The following is a 22,279-nucleotide window of genomic DNA, read 5'->3' on the forward strand; positions in this document are numbered from 1 at the left end:
GTAATGGCTATTTTCTGTTTTTCAACATATAACAGCTAAATACTCTCATCTTGTCAATATTATTTTGATATAATGCATAATCTACACTTTTCATATTTTGCATAATATTGGTCCCTTAAACACTGTTGTATTATGCGTGTGTCCCTGTGTGCCCCCACACAGACCCATGTTACAGAATTTTCTCTTGAGATTCCAACGAGCTAAAAAGTATTAGAGTTGCCATTGATTTCAGGAGACTAATCTACTCTCGCTGCTGGAACTGCTGGACATAGGCCTCACATGGATGAAGGGATGAAACACTCAAGTGGATACTCTCTATTTTTCTCAATTCTCAGGCAGCTGATACCATGCTTTACCCACTTTTATGACCTGCTGCATTGTGAATTTTTAAATTACTCAGGGAAATATGTTCATCCCTGTTGGTCTCATATTTGCATAACAAAACTACCTGAAGGACCTCAGTCTTGAAAGGATGGATTGGATCCGCCTAACTGACTATTCAGGCCATTGCATGATGCTCTATTTTGCATTCCTCACAGAAAGCGTAGCTATGAGATTCAAATTTAACCAAGGTAAGAAGTTCCCAAACTGCCAGCGAGCTTACTATTGGTCATATTTAACCTGTGCATATTTATTTCTGATTTTTTTAGCTCATCACTGAACCTATCTTCTTTTGTCATTTCAAATGATTCTCCTATTTTTCTTGGACCAGGACACCTTCCTGAAAGGTATTATTTGTACATACTTTTTAAAACATGAATTTATATATACATGGTGGATGCATTTTGTCCTTGTTTCTATTGAATTTTCTATTGAAGAATTGAAGATACCTAATTAAAGCTCCAATTATATTATTTGGAACTTTACATGTAAGTTGAAAACTAGAGCTTTACACAACAAACACTTCAAGTTATACATATAAATACTTTAACGATGTTTTCACAAAAACATAGATAAAGTATCACTTTTGGCTATCATAGAATGGGCATAATATTTCTCAGTATATAAGCCCAGAGGTTAATCTGGGTAAAAAAGTGTAGCTCCAGAATACTTAATACAGCTATAGGTATCTCCAGCAGTGTAGGACTTATCCTTTAAAAAGATGTTTAGAGGACAAGTTAATAAAAGAACAAAGGAGAAACATAAATGTAGACATTTCAAAATTTTTTCATATGTATGCCTATGTTGTATACTCAATAAAATAATTTTTTTACCATGTTCTTATCTCTCTATCTTGGGCACACTACTGTGCAGAAAAAATTTTGAACTCCATTGCAGTGAAAGTTTCCTAGTCTTTCTAGATGGCCTAATATTCAATTCTTCACACTGTTGAGAGAGCCACCACAAAAACACCTGATATTCACGTCAGCTTTTTGCTGACAACTTCATTGTGTCAATATCTTCAGTTACAAAATGTTTTTATATAAAGGACTTTCTGGAGTTAAAATTGTGTAATATGTGTATTCTGAATTAACATACATGCTTGCTAAGTCATCTTAAATATTAAGAGGAACTATTACAATTCACTTAAGAACTCCCACTGTGATTGTATGATTTAAAGAAAAAGATCATTTTTTTCTTCTTTTTTGAATACCTTGTTGATTAAAGGAAAGACTTAAAAGAAAGGTGACAGCCAAAAGAAGCATAGCAGCTCAAAATTCATATCATAATACAATTTCTTAAATGGTATATATGTAAACTATTAATACTTTAGTTTAAAAAGTCCTTTTAGCTTAGTCCTTGAGATTACTGAACAATTTCCTTTTGCAGAAGTGGCTTGTATTAGAGTCTGGAATAAATAAGAAAGGAGTGTGGGTGTATTCCATCACATACTGTGGACCGCAGTAGGTCAAATTCATCGCCTACTTTTAAACGCCTTTCATTTAAAGATGAAGAGCGTTTGATTTATATGTATTAAAATTCTTTTCTTCATACCAGTAAGCACTGTTTAAAATGGTATTTGATTTTCCATACAGGCTGCCAAACACTGGAGAGATTTTTTTTTGAAAGAAAGGTTAGATTTTTTACAGGATGAGCTGGAAAAGAGCATCTGCTCCTGTCCTTTTCTGTTTGTTCCTACATTTATTTGACAGAAGGCAAGATGCAGGCTGCTGTCTGGAAAGCACAGTCTGCTGACAAGAAATGCAGCCAGCAGCCCCACCCATGCTCAGTGGTGGGCTGACACACCAACACCAAACTGACTGGGAATTTATTTTCTACATGTGAGTTGGGCAGCTTCCTACCTTTGAGGATATGGAGAAAGGATCACTGAATCAAACTAGTGCACCAAAGTTAATCACTGCATCACCAATATTATGGGCATCCAACACTGTGGTGGTGTCCGGTACTTGTGAAGGCATTGACCTCAGTTACTTAGAAAAAAATTGAGAGAAAAGTAGTCACTTCTAAAGACTTCCAGACAGTGATCGCCGCCTAAATTGGGTGTCTCTCCATCCCAGAGTCTTGGCTTCTCAAGTGTGCAGCAAAATTCAGTGTTAAGAGACAGCACATTGCACAGCAGGCAATGAGAATTAGGGAGATGGACTGGTAGAAGGCAATGATAATCTCCACTAAAAGACAAGAGAGAGACCTGATACGGAAATGATTCTCCTTGTTGTTTATATAGCAATGAAAATAAGATCATTTCTGTGATATACTGTAACTAGAATACTGAAAATCTTCAGAAGGCTGCAAGGGCATTGATATACCTTAGACTAACATAAATGTTTAGGTTTGTTTTCTTTAGCTGGCAAAAGTAGATTTAAATATAACTAGATTGAAGGAGAACAAATATGTTGATACTTGCCAAATTCTAGTTCTAGTCATCACAGTGAAACCATTTAAAATAAATTCTGCAGTTTTGTTTGATGAAGAGGATTGCTCTCTTTCAAATGTCCACATCTGGGTGATGCTGGCCAGAAAACAATTTTAAAGGTTCAGAAAATCAATTGGCTGGATTTCCATTGTTTTAAAACTTGACATCAGTTCTTTCTCGTCAGGAGTCATTCTTAAATTCACTCAGTCTTCCTGTTAGGAGTGATGCTTGTCACAGCTACGTTGGATAGTGTCAGATCTGAGCATGGTGAGCTCTAGTGGTATCACAGGAAGCTTTGAGTAGCAAAGCCAGACAACTGGAAATGCTGTAAATTATTAGCACTAGCCTTAGCCTTACTTGGGCCATCTGTAGCTACTGGTCAGTGCAAAAATTCCTCTAGATTTTATGCTAATGATCTTCCTTCAGAACCATTTGTCAACAGAAAGCACTGGGTTAATCCTTCAAACAGATAAAATATAAGCACATGGAGTGTGCACCAGCCAAGACAGTCTTTCCCTCTCCTGTATCTCCTCTCACACCTTTGTGACAATATGAATTGCATCCATTGCTGTAAGACAACCTGTATGACACTGCTTTGTTGCACCCGTTATACTATATAAATCACTGTGGTAAGCTACTGTGCTTCACTGCTTCCTGGATGGAGTTTAATTTCCAGCTTCTGAGCACGGCTACATTTGATTAATATTTTTCTGTCATTTAGACTGCAGTAACATCAAGTAACATCCTAAGCAGAGGATATAATTAATGCATACCTTTTGCTAGATGTTTAAGGTACCTAAACCAAAAGCTTAGCTTCATAGACTCTTTCTATACTCCATGCAGAGAGCAATGCTCTTGTAGATATCAGTTCAGGACAGAATCCCAACCTAGGAGGAGCCTGGCTCTTGCTTCGGACTATAACCTCAGCATTGTCCTAAGGTTAGGTGGTAGTAATACCTCCTTTTTCTTTTCTGTGTTGTGTAGAAAACTGAAAACTTTGGCAGTAATTTAGAAATTATAATTAAAAATTGTATAAGTCAGTGGGCATTAATATCGTATTGTAATAGCAGGCAAGTCTCTGTATTTCTATAGAATTACAGTAGGTCTAAATTTGCCCCAATAACATGCGACAATGTCTAATGTTTTTTGTATACCTTCCAGCTATTTTTTTGTCAGGATGACTTTCATAATCAGAATAGTGTCTCCTACTTTCTAACATCATATTTTTTGATACTAACATGTTATGGTCTTCTTTTCCCTGTTAACTATTACAGAGCAGTCAGTATTCATTCTGTATGAACTAACACCACGTTACGGTCTTGCATAGTATGAATTTTACTGTCAAATACTGACAAATGCCGACTGTCAAACATGCCATTAAATTCAATAAATATCTCTTGCAACTTGAATATAAATGCCAAATCTAAATCTAAACTTTTCATGTTTTATAGCTCTCACAAGTGTTATTAATATCAGGTATTAGAATACTTGATATGTAAAGGAATTAACAAATGTATTCTTTTCCTGTGCATTTCATTTCAGTGAAAGGTTTTATCTTCTTCACTTAGTTCCTTTCAAAGTTAAAGTTCCATGAAGGCCCAGTCTAGTAAATTAGCTAGTTCTCTGAAATTTGATTATGAATCAGTTTCTGTCTTTACAGTGATAATATTTGTTACGTCAGGAAAAGTACACATTTCAATGTCAAACTTGACATTCTTCTATTAGCTCTTTGACATGTTAAATAACATAGAACTCAGATTACAATGTATATAATGTCTTTTAAATTACCATGGCAGAAGTGGGTTATAGCTTATATTTTACAGTCAAAAGGATCCTGTCAAATCCATGTGGCCTTTTAAATCCTAGTTGTGATTGTCACAAATGAAAATTCAAAACTAACACAGAATCATGAGACAATACTAGGTGAGACTGCTGTTAAATGTTTGCCTTTCACTTCATTCCTTACCTTAAATTTGGAGCACAAAGTCAGCATACATATGTCAAAAAAGACACATTCATGATACAATCAGTTTAACAATAGGCATTCCTTGGTCCACCTCATTGATTAAAGAGAAGAAAAGAAGAAAGGCTTCCTGTCCCACTGTAATGAAAGTAATGGGCATGCCATCTTTATTTGCAGCCAGACATGAAGGAGTCTGTGTTAGGATTAGGGAGCAGAGAAGGTAATGGAAAAAGTGAGAGAGATTCTCACACTCTCTCTCCCGGCTTTAATATAAGCCAGGTATTCCAAATCTTAGACAGACACTAATTGATTGCTCTTCTCCTAGGGGCTTTGAAGCCCCTTCTATTACCTAACTGTCTCTGTCTAATTTATTTGAGGCTAACACACTAATGTAGGGAAAAAAAAAGAATGCTTCTAATTTCACAGAACGATGATTTTGGGAGCGTTTTGCTGATCATTGTGTCCAACCTTTTTCAAGTAGAGGTTGTTCTCACTGGTAGGTATTTCTAGTCTCTTATAGAAACTGTCCCTAGACAAAAAGCAAAACACTGCAGCACTTTGTAGCGGAGAGGCTAGCATGTAAATATTGAAATACTACTTATCTTGAGTATATGAAAGAAATTGATGATATGTCCAAATAAAAATGGTAATAAATTTCTAGTCTTTCCAATGAAACTGAAGGCTACCTACAGGGAAGTTGCTGTCATTTCACTGAAGTTTTGCCATCAGTTAAGATGACCATGTTCTCTATTTAAGAAGGTGAGTATTTTGTTTTAAAGTCTTTACTATTGTACTTCTCAGCTTTCAAAACTGCTTCTGTATAACACAAGAAATTGCACCTGTAATTACGATTTCATCATCAGCACAGATTAAGTGTTGGCATACACATCTTAAATGTATGCCATGCTTTTTTTATTAATGTATGAGGTCATAATTCTTGTTAAGGTTAAACTAGGTTATTATATGTCCTTTCCTATACACTGGAAACAAAAGGAAGTTTTTTAGGGTGAAATAAGTCTCCTGCTGTTAATGGGAAAGAGGGACATTGTTTTGAAGTTCACCTACAAAGTAACTGAGAAAATGTAATAGATATCCACCATCAATCTTCCTAAATCCTCAAATAAATATTATATTACGTTAAATTGGAGGGGGTTTGGTAGTGTATATTTGAAGCACCCATTAAAATTGGAAAGGTATGAAGCATTTCAAAGACGTTATCATCTTTCAGTGAATGAAACCTTGCAAACTAAGGAAACTCTGAGATTACTCATATACCTAGATAGATTAATGTAGGAAATGTGTTAACATTAAAGCATGAAAGACACTCTTAGTTCTGTCTGCCACTGGGCTCATTCTCTAATCGGATTATTATAAATAAACTGTAACATTTGATATCTCAGAATAGAGAGACTAAATGTCTTTTCAAATAAATATATTTATTTTTATAAAATCACTTGAATTCAGTATCATCAAATGTTTTAGGTTATCTAGTTTTATGGTAGATACACACACACACACACACACACAATTTTAGTATTACAATATGCAAGAGGTCCTGTTACAAAAATCCAGCTATGCTTAAAAGAACATTAATGAGATTAACATATAGACAGATTCTAGGATGTACAAGTTACAGCAAGCTAAGAAGAGAATAATAGATAATACAGTGAGGAGAAAAAGTAAGAGTCATGTAGTCCATCCTCATATGCCAAGAAAAGATGAACTTATTGTCCATAGACATTGCTTAAATTCCATTAGAAACTTTTCTCTGTTTTTCAGGGCTGGCTGTATATGATTTTTTCTTTTGATAGTTGTTGTATTGTTGTTGTATTTGGTTGTTTATTGTTGTATTTGGTCAGTGAAAGGATAATAGATGAGGAGTGATAATTGGCTAAATCTCTCCTGAATTTCTGCATTGTAGTTTTTCAGGTATGCTATTTTCTAGGTTTCTTTGAGAAACTAATCAAACTCTCTAAGATCACTACACCACTATACCAGTATCATATACATGCCCTAGTAATTCTCCATGATTCAACTTTAATAACTGCAAAGGCCAAATACAATTTTGAAAACCCTCCATGACCTCTATTTTCCCCAAACTCCTGTGTTAGGCGGAAACTACGACTTCTGCCAAATACGAATGGATGGAGTCAGGGAAAAGGAGATCAGGTTGTGCTCAAGAAAAGAAGGGGAAGCACAACAGTTGCTGAGAAAGATCTCTTATCAACTCTTGGGCTAAAGTTTTGTATTGAGCTCTACATATTGAGCTGTAAACGACTGTACAAAAAGGCATTTACCTGTTCAGACTAATTTTGCTGCTTGACCAGTTTTTCTCAACAGAAGGTGACTAGCTGGATGGAAACCTCTAACAAGCCAAAAGCAGCCTGTAGCCTGCACAATGTGGACTTCTTATGGCATATGCATGTCTCCATTTGTAATGCAGCAGAAGAGCATCTGAGCTCATGCTTCTCTTCTAGAGGTATTCTTGAATCAGGACCATTTCAGTAAGTCAACAATGACAGAAAAAGATAAACAAAAGAAGCTACAACATTTCAATAGAATTTTAGTTAGAGTAACAAGCCACTTCTGTGAATTTGCATGAGGTTTCTTTAATTAGAAGCATTGGATGAGTGAACAAACAATACAAACAAAACATATATGAGCACATGTGCATATAGATACATTCTGAAAAAATATCGGTGTGTTGAGATCAAGATTTATTCTCCTTTGCAGAATTTTTTTTCTCTTATTCTTTTTTCAGATAGCAGTTGTTTGAAAGGATTGATTTTTATTATAAATGAAATATTCACTTTGTTACCTGGAACCAATTTTTGTCAATGATGAGTCTACATTTTTTTTAATGTTTTTAAACATATTTACAGTAGAAATGTGGAAAGAATCTGACTGCAAAAAAATCCCATTAGTAACCTTTTTAATTTTCTAAATTATAAAAGTATCTGAGCCTTGTGTTACATTTTGAGTCCAGAAGGTAAAAGAAAAATATTTAATACATAAAATTATGAGATGGTTTAATGCAGTAGAGGTAGCCATGAAATGCCTAAAGGAATTTAAAGCTGGGAGAACTTCAGTTTTCAATTACTGTTAAAGAGTTTTCTGATTCTTTGCTGTCATTTTGCATTGATGTGTGGAGAGTGTGAAAGATGTCCCAAAGGTTTCTCTTTAAATGGGACAAGTAAAAATGCCATCACAGGTTTTTTCACTTTGCCTATAAGCAGAAAGTTACTTCCCTTTTATTGCGGCTTACATTTGAAATCAGGACTGAATACTAGAAGAGACAGATAGAACTAGCTGACAGTGAGAAAAGGTATATTGCAGACACTGTGGAATAATGCCGGAAATGTTTTAGGCTGGTTCATTTCAGGGTCTTTTGAAACCTTGACACATGTATGTAACTGCTTTCCTACGTTGTTGCACTGGCTTATGTCAGATTTCACAGGAATTTTTTTTAACTCCTAGTATACACATAAAATTAATCATAAGATTCTGACACTTGCAAAGCTTGACTCCTGTGTGACTATTTCTGTGAAAAAGGTTAAGCATGTTCAGAAGCTTTTGTAGTCTGTGACATTTAAAGAGAAATTTCTGATCCTTGACTAAGCTGGACATTTTATTTGAGTACAAATTTCAGATCCAAGCCCTGTTTTCAGTGTTCAGACCATTTTTTAAGTGATGAAATCTTATTTTGATAGATGTAGGAAAATATATTCCTGGCCCATTTCAGGCTAGTGAAAAGTTAAAATTTAGGGCTCTGAAGGTTATTTCAATGGGTTTTCAAATTAAAAAAAGAAGAAGAAAAAGACTCATTCAGGTACCTCTGACACAATTCTATTCATTTATGAGAATGAGGGGGAAAAATCTATGTTTCTATGTTCTTGAACTTCTGGGTAATCAAACAAACAAAGGCAATTGCTCTATTTACAACCCACATTTTCAACCAGCACTCAGGCTGAGGGCCCTCTGCCTAGATTTCCCTCTGAGTCATATGTTAGCGTGTGGCCAGACTATGTTGAGATTTCCTGTTCTTTCATAGTAGGTCATCAAGGCATAATTCAATGCCAGGTAAAGCACTAAAAAACTGCTTCTTAAACAAGACATCTAGATACCAAAAGCAGTTTGGCACAACAACTTTTCTGGAAATGAATAGCTGTGGTGTCTTTACGTGACGTTGCATTGGGCTTTGTAGACATAACCCTTAGTTTCTGTATACTGTCTTAACACTTTTAATCACCTCTGATTGCACTGTATGCACTGCCCTTCCCAAAAGGTACCCACACACAGCTATTTTGACAAGAGCACTGAAGAGCTTTGTTTTGTATAGAAATGTGCTACCTACCATTTTCAGAGAGGTTTGATACAGACTCTAACATTAAATCATACATTTTAATGAAAGCACCTATAATATAGGGAAAAATTACTGTTGTATTTCTACTTATGTAGTTTGGAACAATGTGATAGAACATCTTTTACATTTCTTCAGCATCAGACTTAGTAAGACTAATAAATTAGTGTGAGTAGCAAGTAGTGGGGGCACTGTAAAAATTTGCTCAAGTTAACTGGAAAATGTTCAGATGGCTGATAGCGACATCTTTGCCACCCAAATTCAGGCATCTCATCAGCCAAAAAAAGTCCTATATTTGGATTACAGGTGCCAATATTACCAACATTTGGATCCTCACAGAATTACTTATGGAAAGCGAGATATGAAAGTATACTCAAGCCTAAAAAGAGATTCAGCAAAAACATAAGCAAAACTCCCAGATGTAACTAGTTTGTACTGCTTTATATTTAACTTTGAGAACTCCTCTAACAGCTAAAGAACAGAAATGTTGATTAAAGAAGAGATTTCAGAAAATTACAAAAAGGCAGTAGGATCTGATTCCCCTACAGTGCCCATGAACATTTCCGGGATAATAAATTCTTAAACACAGTGAAAGTGATGCATTAGAGAGTGTCAAAATTATCATTTGTCCCAGACAAGCTGGTAGTGAGTATGCATATGTTATTAGTATGTGGTCTGATATACTCTGTGAAAAATGACTTTGTGAGCACAGAGTCACTCCAGTAAAACATCTTAAAATGCTTTCTTCTGTGCAGGGAATGACAAGGGCAAATCTTGATCTTTAAAAAAAAAATCAAGAAAAAAAGAAAAACAGTTGAGCAAAAAGAGAGTGCTGTGATCATATTAGAAATAGTCCTAAGACAAAGTTCTCTTTTATTTGTAAGAAAGTTTTGCAATGCCCAACAGTGTTGTAGGGAAATACTGAATATTAGATATGTAGCCAGATTCATAGAAATACATTGACCTAAGTAGCATTAAATTTTGTACCAGAGACAAATGGTTTATATTCTTTCTGAATAGTTAGATGAAGGTACGGGTTTGTTTGACAATAGGTTAAACCTCTCACTTTTTTTTTAATTTTATCAAAATATAAATATAAAACTAGTACAGCCTTTTGTTATAGTTTGTTTCCCTTTGTTATGCAGACATAAACAAAGAAAAGACATTTCTTATCCAAAATTCAAGCAACACTCCAGTTCAGCATGACATTCAGTTCTAACACTATAACATTTGTCTGGAACACCATTTGTTTTACAGGTCCATCAAAGGAAGAAAAAGGACACAAAATGGTTAATGATGGATTTGGGCAAAGTTGTTATCACGAATGTTGTGAAAGTTGTTAGAGTTCATTTTCTGAAAACTGTGCTTTAGAGAGTATCAGAATAATTAGAATATGAACAGCTTTGATAGCTCCAAAAAAGAAAGATCAAAAACTTTTGAAAATACAAAAACAGGACAGTTTAAATTAATTTTGCTTTGAATTTAGCTAAGTACATTTAAAAGGATTATACAGCAAAATGAAATGAAAACTTTGCTTTGGACTGAATTAAGCGCTTAATAGAAACTTTTTTTCCTTTCATTTCCATTTCAGTGAGATAAAGCTAACATTTTCCATTTCAGATTGGGCAGAAATTCAGTCTCTCAAATTATTTTAGTTTACATGCATAAAAATACACAATTTTTAAATTCCTTTCGTAAGGGGAAATCACTTCACCTGAGCTCATAATACCCAGTTTTCTAGCTCAGCCCTGTCCATTCTTGAAGCAACAGGTTTAGGGCTGCTGATCAGTGAGGGATGGTGACAGAATTGACCCCAGTCTCATAAGCTCTGCTGGGCTTAGTAGCACAGTCGCCGTGTAAATGTCATCTAAATATGAGAGGAGAGGGAAGGAGGAACAGCCAGCCGAGGACATGAGCATAGCCCTGGCAGAGGTATGGAGCAGGGCAAGGACAGCAGCAGTTGGGTTTGGGGCCAGGGTAATGGGGAGGCTGCAGAGGTGAAGCACCCAGTTGCTGATCTGCAAGGAGCAGCTGGAGGTGCAATAACAGCTGCTGTGTGGCGGAGGGCAGATATCCATCAAAACTAACAAGTTACAGAACTAATTAAATTCCCAGCTGCTTTTAGACAAACAAGTGACAACATTAATTAGGTTGGCTTTTTCCCATCTTCACTGGTCAGAGGGCACTGGTCTGTTTTGCTTTCAGACTGCACTATCTGAAGCTGTCTCTTTGCAATCTCAGAGATCACTGTAAATAACCGCTTTCAGAAAAGAAGTTTAGAAGTGTCTGAAGTTAAAAGTTTGACATATCGTCATTTTTCTCAGGAGAGGGTTCAGAATTTCATATACCTAGAGGAGCCTGGTCTCAGTAAGGCCAGTGATGCTCTCTGTGCCTTGACATTACTTTTAAAAAAGAAAAAAAAGAAAAAAAGAACAGGACCAGAAAAGCAAGTTGAAGAGGAGACAATGAGAAGGTTACTTTGCACTAGATTTTGTTCTGATAATATGCAACACACACATATTGTGTGTGTGCAAAGGCGCTGCACATGGACAATGTGTCCAAGGGAGATCTGGTAGAAGGGTCCTGAAGGTTTGCCCAGGGTTGAATAGATGATGCCTGGCATGGTCCACATCCACAGTGTTTCCAGAGACTGGAATTCATTGGGATCAAACTTCTTCAGCCATTTCTTCTCAGAAGGAACTATTTGATTCATTCCAGTCTGAGAGAAAATTAACATGTATGCATGTAATCAGGACATCACATCCCAGGGCAGAGCAAGGAGCAAACCAAATTAGAGGGTAGGAATTCCCTCTGTGTGACCACAATGGGAGAAAGGAAGATGAGGAAGATTCTTTGCAGGGAATCTGCTCTGCTCCGTAGCTGCCGTTTGCTATTGGCATCCCTTGTGCTGGTGTAAGTGCCGGAGTTCACTGCTGGAAGATGGGAAGTAGGGGTAACTGTTCACCTCTTTTGTGAGCCTGGGCCACTCTGTAGTCATGAAGGAAAAAGATGTAGCACCAAAAAGAGTGCAGATAAATCTGACTCCATAGCTGGGGGGGGAAGCCTCTTTCATTTTTTTCCCACATTTTTTCTAATTATGGTTTCATGAGCTCTACACAGGCAAACTATGACAAGAACATGGTCATGCTCCCACACAAGTTCAATAACTGTTAGGTTACAGCATTGTACTACTATTTCCTTACTTTCATTTGGCTCAATGATACTTGTATTTTTAGCTCTATAATAGCACAGCTTCAAGAGGCAAGTACTCACCACATAGATTAGCCAGCAGCCTTGTTGCTCAAGCACTTATCTGTGACCTGGTTTAGAAAGTGCTCCCCTCTTACCATACCTGCAGGCAATGGAAATAAAACCCAGCTCTTTAGCTTCTAGCTCTGATTTATTAGCTCTGATTCATGAACTGAAAAGCCTAGACCTTGATCTTCAGCTAGGCTTTTAGTGAAAGAGGCCCTAACTCCTGTGCTTTGTGCTGTTCTCAGTACGTTAGGCGGCTCTGAGCACCCTGCACAAGCTTTTTTCCATGCATGTGGGCTGCATGCCGGCCTGCGATGGGACAGGTAGCTGCCCAGAAATGACACTTTTGACATGGGTTCCTGGCAGAGGTCTCTAGGAAACCTTCATGTTTTTCAAGGAGGTACTTAATAAGTTTCAATAGGTACTTTGTGGGTACTTTATTGTTTGGTGCAGTATGTTACAGTTCTGGAGAACAGGCTTTTTGGGTTGGTCTCATGGATGTAGAAACCTAAACTCCACCCAGCTTTGGTGGGGTTTACACAATTTAAGTCTTTATCTGAATGCTTTCTTTAGCAAAGGTGTTGCTAGGATTTGATTAAGCTTTTATAAATACTTAGTTTCACTTCAAAATACTTTATGCTTTGTTTTCATTCGTTTTTGTCCTGTCTAAACAAATCATTTCTGAACTTTTGTATTAATTTTCTGGTGTATTTTGCTTTTGGGCTGAGCTAGGAAATATTTCCTATGGACTAGCTGGGTATACAGTCTGTATACAAACTATGTTTAAATATTTAATGCTGCACAGTGGCATAACTGCATTAATGCCTTTCCCTCAGGGATTTATTCCATCAAAATTAACAAACAAAAATAATTTATGTGAGGTACTTCATTTTCTTATGCCAGTAATGTCCAACCTTTTCTTTGTCATGAGCCAAGCCACATCTCAGACTAACGATCCATAGATGTTTTATGTTGGGATTTGCTTTTAATGACAACCAACTCCATTGAGTTCATACAGAATACAACGTAATAGGCATAAACCATGCTGAATGTTATTTAATATTCATTTTAGAGCTGATGAGTCAGTGTTAACCATGAATTCAGCCTGTGTTGGAAACCCAGTTTCATGAGTTTACCACCATACCACCTTACAAGTCACATAGAGACTGTCAGCTCTTGAATAACTTTTTTGCCATCTGCTCATGATCAGTCACAACCAGGTGGTACAGTTGAACCAGTGGTTAAGAACACTGGCAGCATGTTTCAGGGATTACCTGACTTCTGTTTTTTTTTTTTTTTTTTTTTTTTTTTTTTTTTTTTTTTGCCATGTCACAAAGACCATCTTTTGTGGTGGAAGTACAATACAGAACTCTGAAGTTTGTGTAGCATAGCTTTTATTATTACATTTTTATTGTCTATCTATTTTATTAAAGAAGAGCTAAACATGCTTTGTTTGTATGCACCAGTGTTTGAAAAGATGGCAGGATGCAATACACTGCAATTCCTAAGGATTAGAAGATAAGGAAACTGAAGAAATGAAATTGCTTCCTCTTAGAGGAGTTTTAATTCCAGCTTCCCATATAATAATAATCAGGTGGATTCAATTTAGGTGAAAGTGTAATACCAATTTCAGTTTCTATTAAAAATAAAATGCAATTTAATTAATTATCGTGTTCTACTAGTTTATCTTCATGATGCATGAACATTAAAGATGCCATGAAATTATACCATATTAAAACCAGTGTGAAGCTACTTACATTTACCTTGTGCTTTAGATGCAATATAGGATACACAAATAAAGCATGCTGAAGGTTTGATGAGTAACACCTTTATTATGTCATTTGACTAGAACTAAATTAGAACATAATACCCATGGCAGTACAAGACAGCTGCATGAAAACAGAATGAATTCCTTGTGTCAGTACATTACAATAAATGGCATATGAATGCATAATAATAGAACACTTCCCATACCAAAGATATTTGTCAACTGTTTGGACTACAGAAGGTACTAGGTAATCTAGATACCCTCTGAGTGGTAATTTTGGATAAGCAGGTAAGTGACTGTAGGAAGGTGAAAAAAGCTATCGTGTCTTGCGTAGTATTGACACCTCCATAGTGGCTAGGTTTTTACTATTACATTTAAAGTTGGTGTGTGAAATATTCAGTGGTCCCAGGAACCTCCAGTGCCTTTTCTTTGCTGCTGACAGTTGACTTGCCTGACCTAAGCGGTCAGGCCAAAGTACCAAGGCCAGTCTTGCTCTCGGCTTTATAAACCGAGCTTGGAGACTCTGGATAACCTATGGTATTCTTGCCTCACATTAGCAAGCTTCAAAATATATAGTTCTAAGCATTTCTATAATATCTGTCCCAGTGGTAGCTGAGCACATCATAGGCACTAATTACAGTTATTCAAAAGCCACCTCACTGAAGAAGAGAACTTTTCCACTTTCAATTGTGATGCATCTTTTAGGTCCTGATTTCTAAGGGATGAACCATATTGCAACTCTTATATCTGGGTTTGTCTTATCTAAAACAACGTGTGCATCCCATGGCATCTAGGATTACCTCTGACATCGTAAGTCCAAGAGCACTCCCTAGTCACACCCTAATTCCATAGCAGGATGAAATCAGGGCATGCCTTAGAGCCAGCCACCTCTGACATCTTAGTTTGGATGAGGAAAAAAAAAAAGACACGTGCCCAAACAGGAGTCTAACAGGTGAGTATATATGAAGTAGAATGAGTTGCAGAAATAATGGAAGTAGGAAAAGAACGCAGGTCTGATTCACCATCTGACTGCAAAGTCTCCTAGGAATAGGTCTTGCTCCCCACTGTTATTTTTGGCATTTATTGTCCAACATTTTTATTTTATGAATAACACAGAATCAACTGGAATTCTAAAGTAATTACAAATGGTTTCATACATACTTTGAAACACATAAACTTTGTTTCAGCTGGATAGTGAGATGGTTTATTAAGTTCTATTAATTGCAAGGTCCACATACTCACAGACTAATGTAAATCACTGGCTTCTAATGGTGTGCTGGTGTGAGACAAACACAGTAAGAACTAACTTTAATCCCAAAGAATGTACAGCCAGTTCTCTATTAAAATTGAAACTGTCTATCCTTGGCAGAGAATTAATAGGCATAGAATGAACCTTTTTACGTCCTGGAGAGTGCCGCCATTGCTCCTTCTATGAACAGTGTCCAAAGCCACATGATGGAAAAGTTGTCCAAAAATGAGGCTAACTTATATATAGCAAATTGTTCCTGCTTTTTTCTTCCACTAAAAGAGGGATATCAAATGATGGATTAGCAAGGAGTCATGATGGAACTTAGTGATAACCCAGTCATAAGTCAATAATGGCTAAACTCTGTTCTGCAGTCCTTTTCCATGTACTTAATGGCTGCTTCCAGCCTGATATTTAATAAAAAGTCTTCATTTTTATTTTCAACACTATATTTAAAATCTATTTTAATGTGTCTCTGAAGCATCAAATCAGTGTTTTCCCTTTGTAATATTATACCATTTTCATTCAGCAATAATAAGAAAAAATGCAAATTTCAACCCATGCACAAGTAAACTTTTAAAAGACAAAAGCACAATGAGTGCTCCTGCTGTTTGCCCATACAGCAAAAAAATGTTCCTCCTGAGTAATATAGAAAGATCCCAATCTAATCAACTGAATCTTGTTTAAAAATTCAGAACCTATTTTTATTTGAGTCTAATTGGCTGTGATTTATCAAAGTGCTTTGACTTCCATCTAACTAGTTCCATTTCATCCTTCAATGGATTTACATACCGAGCTTCTGTTATGTAAGGTCTTGCCAATAATTTGTTTATATTAAGTTCTTTGAGCTCTTGTATATGCTATCTCAAAGATATACTTTCAAAGCCTTAAAGACAATTCAGAAATCTACTTCAAGATCACCTTTTTCACAAATTAACAAAAGAATCAAATATAACTACGAGTATGTTCAAATCTTTTAAGCTCAGAATTCCACTAAGGAGTATATCATGGCTCTAAAGACCAGAAATAAACTTTTCTCTCTTCTTAAGGAAAAGTAATTACCTGGTTCAAAATTGAAAGAAGTGGTAAAATAATCTGCTGGCAGTCTCGCACTAAGGAATACTGTCATTTTAATAACTCCAGCAGGCTTGAACAACTACGTGGAAAACACAGTGTTTCCTTTCAGTCGTGAAGTATACACTTTCAGCAGCATTGCATGTGACTATACAAGCAATCCCATTTGAGGTACAAAAATGGCAAAATAAATCAAGCTTTACGCCCTTTAAAACACTGCAGTTGCGTCTGTAGTTGGTTTGATGGCTATAAAATGGACTGATTTCTTTCTGAATCTCTGATCTTCATAATCCAATGAATCACACTGCTTAACAAGACCATATCATTTATTGCTATGTGCAGCTAAATTTGCTGACAAGTTTGAGATTAATAAAGTTTGCTGTTCTGCATCCTCATTACTCAGCTCTGGAGCTTTTTCTCTTAGCTTTCATTCATATATTATTCTTCAACCTTTTGTGTAATGCTGGGGTCTTCACAAGCCCATGAAAGCTATAGAAACCGATTTTCAGTCAAGCACACAGAATCAGCAAATAATAAGCTGACTTCTGGGCAGGCTGGGAACAGGGTGGAATGGAAGGTGGCATGTTCCTGCTCTCCTGCCCAAGTTCAGCAGTACATGATGGAGTACTTCGCACTTCAGATGCCATTTCTCTGGAAAGTGAAAACCATAGAAGGTACATAGATTTTAGCATAGCTTCTGGGGAAGAAGATCACTGCTGTTGGTAGGGGGTCCTTCAAAAACAAATGGGGAGGCCTTTTGTTTTACTAAATTATTAAAGGACTACGGAAGCAGAAAGACCTCCAGGAGGTGGTTTACATGGAGGGTGATGACAATTCCAAGATCCTCTCTGTTTGAAAATTAAAACTCAAGAATCTCCAAAAGTAGCAAAGCAAGCAGACCCACACCATCTCAGTGCCTTTTAAACTTCAGAATCTAACAATTAACAATTAGGAATGGATCATCTGTAGGCTCTTTATTATATTTGAAGGTGGATAAATAAAAGGGCTGATTTTCAGGACTATTGATCTGTCACTGAAACCATGGTAAGCCACAAGTGGCAAATCTATCTGAAAAGCAAGCAAAAATTGTTAAGTAGATGGTAACATGTAAAACGGGTGTTCAAACCTCACTCCCAGATGTAAGAATTTTAACCTGAAAACCTCTGTACTGGCTAAGGCATTCATGATTAATTTGTTGCAAGCGTTTGTTCAGAAATCAATGTACAGGATCTAGTGTATTTTAAGAGCATGGTACAGTATTTCAAAATAACCTTTAACAGAGCTCTGTCTAACTTATGTTCCCTGACCATTGATAAAAAATAGCCTGAATGCTGCAGCACCAGGATTTGGAAGAATGACCTGTCGAGCTGTGCTTCCAGGAGAGGAAAAAAAATCAATACTACAAAAGAAAGAGAGCGTGAGAGCACGTGAAGAGCATGTGAGGGAAAGGTTTCGCAGTGGATATCATCTGGATGATAAACCTATGTTAAAAGTGAGATAAGAAGTGCAAAGAGAGAATACAATCATCTCTCTGTTTTCAGGGTGCAGTAATATATTGCACTTTCTATAATGTCACAGAAACAGTCCAAATATATTAGATGCCACACAGTAAAAGACATGTTCATCAAGAAGTCTTTATTCAGACATAAATCCTATTGGTTAAGAGAGTATCTATGAACAGACCTAAATCCAATAGGATGAATAAGACTATACATTACTTGAACAAACAGGAGGTGAATGGGTCAAAACAGGGTGAGGAAATAGCTCCTTCCTGTTCTTAGGAAATACTATTTTTTTCCTTCCTGACAGTAATTTTGCAGTATTGTGTTGTTCTTTGCACTAACTTCAGTCTCATCACTGCAATATTGTCACTTTTCTCACATCTGGTAGTTGCTTTGGCTCTGTGCACGAACGAAAATATTCTTTTGATGTTTGTGGTTAAAAGAAGACTTTTCCCCAAAAGAATCAGAATCAGAAATCCTCTTTACTGTGGAATACAAAAATAGATCTTCCCAGCATCTATGCTACAAGAAAGAGCGTCTTTGAAGATATATCTAAGTTGCTGCTTCACCTCCTCAGGTTTTTGTAATAGATAAAACTTCATGTTGATTGAAGTAAGTAATATTAAGACAAGAGTCTTAAATGCTTGAAATACATGCACGCTTCATAACAAATAGATTGGAAAATTAACAAATCAAATGCTAATTCTGGGAAGTATTCCCTTTATTATTTTGTCTGCATCACCACTGGGCATTTGAGTAAAAAAGCAATTCTTTCTATTTCTTATTTCCAACCTGAAAATCTCAAAACAAAAAAAAAAGGAGAAAATAATCCTAATTTCACAAGATATTATACTTAGTTGGAGTAAATTGGCATAGCTCTATTGATTTTAGCTGTCTAGATGAAAAACTGCCCCTGTACAATGGTTAATATCAAGATTTGCCTTTCTTTATGCAGTGAGAAATGACCTTCAGTGATGTAGGCAGGGAATGGCCTACCCACCCACACATCCAGTCACACATGCACTCACTCAGCTATTAAAACATGACCTAGCTTCAGTCTAGTTCCAGCATCACACCAGGGAATCCAGGTTTTCATGTGACAGAGAACTGATTGGTTCTGTGTAAAGCCTCTCTAAAGGAAATATTTTTGCAGCATGGGGAATGCTTCAAGGGGAATGTCAGAATACAAGCTTGTAGCAGACTATGTAACTAAAGACAAAATGAAGCAAATGAAAACAGAGTCCAGGATGACACTCTAAAAAAAATACACATGGTGGAACTGATCATCGATCCAAAGCCAATAGTTTTATACACATGGTTAGTGCAGTCACAAAGCCTACGTTTTCAGCTGGCTACTATGTGAATTATTGATGCAACTGGGTTGCTAGATATTCACTAAAACATTATCACTTGTACCACAAGCAGTTGAAGTGATAAATGATGATGGCTTCAAAATTACCACTGGAGTAACATATTTTTAATATGTGTACCATGAAACACAAACTTCAGGTGTCAATGAGCCCTTTGGACTAAACATATTTAATCATCAGTGTTCACATGCTTGATGTAAGAACGACATATATCAATCAATCACACACAAATATATGTTCAGAAGTAAATTTAGGATTCTCATTGCTATCGCAAATTGTTGAACAGTCATTATACAATAATCTTTTCCTCTATGAGACTGATGAGAAATGGAGAGGTCAGAAATAATGATCATATCTTGGTCAGCCCACATATTCTTCTTATGGTAATATTTTCTTCCTATATCTGTGCTATGCTAATCTAAACTGGATTTTGTTGGTATAAGGTATTGCCTTTAGTAAGGTTTCTATAAACTATTATCAGCTAGCAGCACCTGCTGAACTTCTTCAAATGTTAGAGGTGTAAAAACATACTTTGGAGGGGGGCATTTCTACTGCTAATTTGTATTGGGATCTCCTAGACAGCAAAATGGTGTGAAGAGTGTAGCATTCAAATTTTTTAGCGCTCCTCTTTGGTTTGTTGTTTCCAAGTCCTTGATTCTCCACGTTGTGCCAAGAGAAATGCATGTGGGCACTAGGGACAAGCTGAGATTGTCCCTCAAAATCACAAAACTGCTCTGAGGCAAGAATGTGAAGAAAGGGCTGAGTTCCAGCAAGAGTCCCAGGGAACGTTCTGGCTGGTTGAATTCTGCAGACCATGTTAATTATAGCAAAGACAAGCCATATTACGGAGTGCTATTTATGATATGAAGGCAGACAAATCCCAGAGGCTTCCTCTTCCCTTTGTTCACCCATATGAGACCAGCTACAGTCTGGCCTTTGCTTTGATTCCAATCCAGCTCTGAACTATGCCATACATTAAAAGTGCAGCTGCAGAGCACATTCTACTTTAGAGGTTGTGTTTGAAAAAAATAACCAAACTGTTGGTTTTATCAGTTCTAATGAAAAAGGCTCCAATCTGGAAGGGTAAAATGCTTACTCTCTTTGCTTGACAGACTGTTCAGAAAAAAGTCTCCACTCACCTGACCACTAATGACCCTAGCAGAGATTTCATTGTCCAACCCAGCAGGCTAATCAGACATGCTTTTTGTCAGCCAATTCTGATAACAGAAGGGAATATATTCACCATCATTCTGAGACTTACATAAGTGTACATTATTCCAGAAGAGACAAGACTAAAAAAGCCACAAGACTCTGTAATCAGTAAAAGCTTCTCTCATTAGACCAAAAGGAGTAAAATATTATACAAAGCAGTATGAGGGCTGCTCTAAATTTGGCCCACCGCTTGACCCCTCATGCTCTTCTGAAGATTCCTGGATCCCGGACTTCCTGAGCCATGGTCTTTTCTTCTGACTGCTCTCTTCTTCATCAGCCTCACAGCTAGAGATATAACAGGAGATGCTCTGTTGATTTTGTACAAGCTGAGGATTCATTTACAGATGTACATATAACCATGTAGGTGGCTATGCTGCCATATATTGTAATTTAAATGATCATGTGATTGAAGGTGAGCAATTTAGGTTAAAAAAATGGGTGTCTCAGCATGAATTTTCATGATTAGAGTACTCTTAGAATTGGCTTAAGAACATTCTAGCTATCTATGGGGCTTTTAATAAAAAGTAAATCTTTATTTATAACTAAGAAGCACATTGGGTCCTTTTCTCCAAGTCCTTATTGATATTCAGTAATGAAGATTATGTCAGAACAAAAAGGATTGATTAGAACAGTTAATGTTTTTTCAATTGTTTATTGATTGCCAACCACTTTTCTAATTTTTGTTTTTTTATTTTCTCATAATCCAGAAGTTTGGACAGACACTATTGGCAATAAACATGTAATCACGTATCTTGAACTCTATATTGCTACTCTATACTATTGCAGTAAAGATTAATGTAATGTCCTGAGTAGAGTTAGCTTGTTTAAAGTAGCAGTTGGGTGTGAAAAGTTGCACACAACTGTTTGCTCATTGATGTTAGCTAGGCTGTCAATTAAATCCTAAGTCTTCAAAGAATGTGTTCCTTCAGTCCTGGCAGGTATAGCAATTAAAATTTAACCAGTGCAACATGTGTTGATACACTGTGGAGACTCAAGAGGAGCACCCTGGATAAGTCCTCCAGGTCTGTAGAGTCACTTTAGTGAGGCATTCCACTGTGGGCACTCGGGCTGGGGTGATTCTTTGGTGCCGAGTAACCAAGATGTGCCCAGCATCTTTTTCAGCTTTTGTCTATTCAGCCTTTTCCCTCTGAGGCAGGGACTATTTCTTTCTCCTGTTCTTTGTACAGCAGCTTGCAGTCTGAGCTTCCAGGTGTAACAGTATTACAACTAACGAGATACAGTGCTCAGAGACCATGGTTTTGTGAGACTAAATTATCAGTAAAAAATGCATGGCAAGAGCAGCCAGCAAAAGGGCAAGGGCTGAGAATGATCCTGCCTATGATGATCCTGCCTTCAGGCAGAAGGAAAATACAAATTTCTGAGAACTACACCTTCTTGTTGGCTGCTCTTGCTGAATACACATGCTTCAAAACTGCTGCAGAACATAGAGGCTTATGGTCCACCTTTTTGTAGTACAATATTGCCTGCTGTCACTATCAATTTTAATGTCTAATCCTGCTTTGAGTCCTTCTAGACCTCTAGACTCGCATACTGCCTCCTAGCACCGAGTTCTCTTGGCTATCACTGCATTTTTTGGAGAAAATATATGTCCTTTTGTATCAAGCTGAAACAAACTTGAAAAAAATAATTTAGTAAATACCAATACTAAGTCTATCAAGCCTGTCAGACTTGAGCCTTGCTGTTTCAGCCAAAA

The 22,279-nt window shown here is 36.7% G+C and overlaps 1 long non-coding RNA gene across 1 annotated transcript in view; it reads left to right on the plus strand.

Annotated features, from left to right (window-relative positions):
* LOC135328420 (uncharacterized) overlaps positions 1-22,279 on the plus strand; it is a 49,220-nt gene that overhangs the window by 24,349 nt on the left and 2,592 nt on the right. The gene's annotated exons all lie outside the window — the stretch shown is intronic.

The sequence above is a fragment of the Dromaius novaehollandiae genome, chromosome 1 (genome assembly GCF_036370855.1).
Source record: "Dromaius novaehollandiae isolate bDroNov1 chromosome 1, bDroNov1.hap1, whole genome shotgun sequence".
Classification (NCBI taxonomy): Eukaryota; Metazoa; Chordata; class Aves; order Casuariiformes; family Dromaiidae; genus Dromaius; species Dromaius novaehollandiae.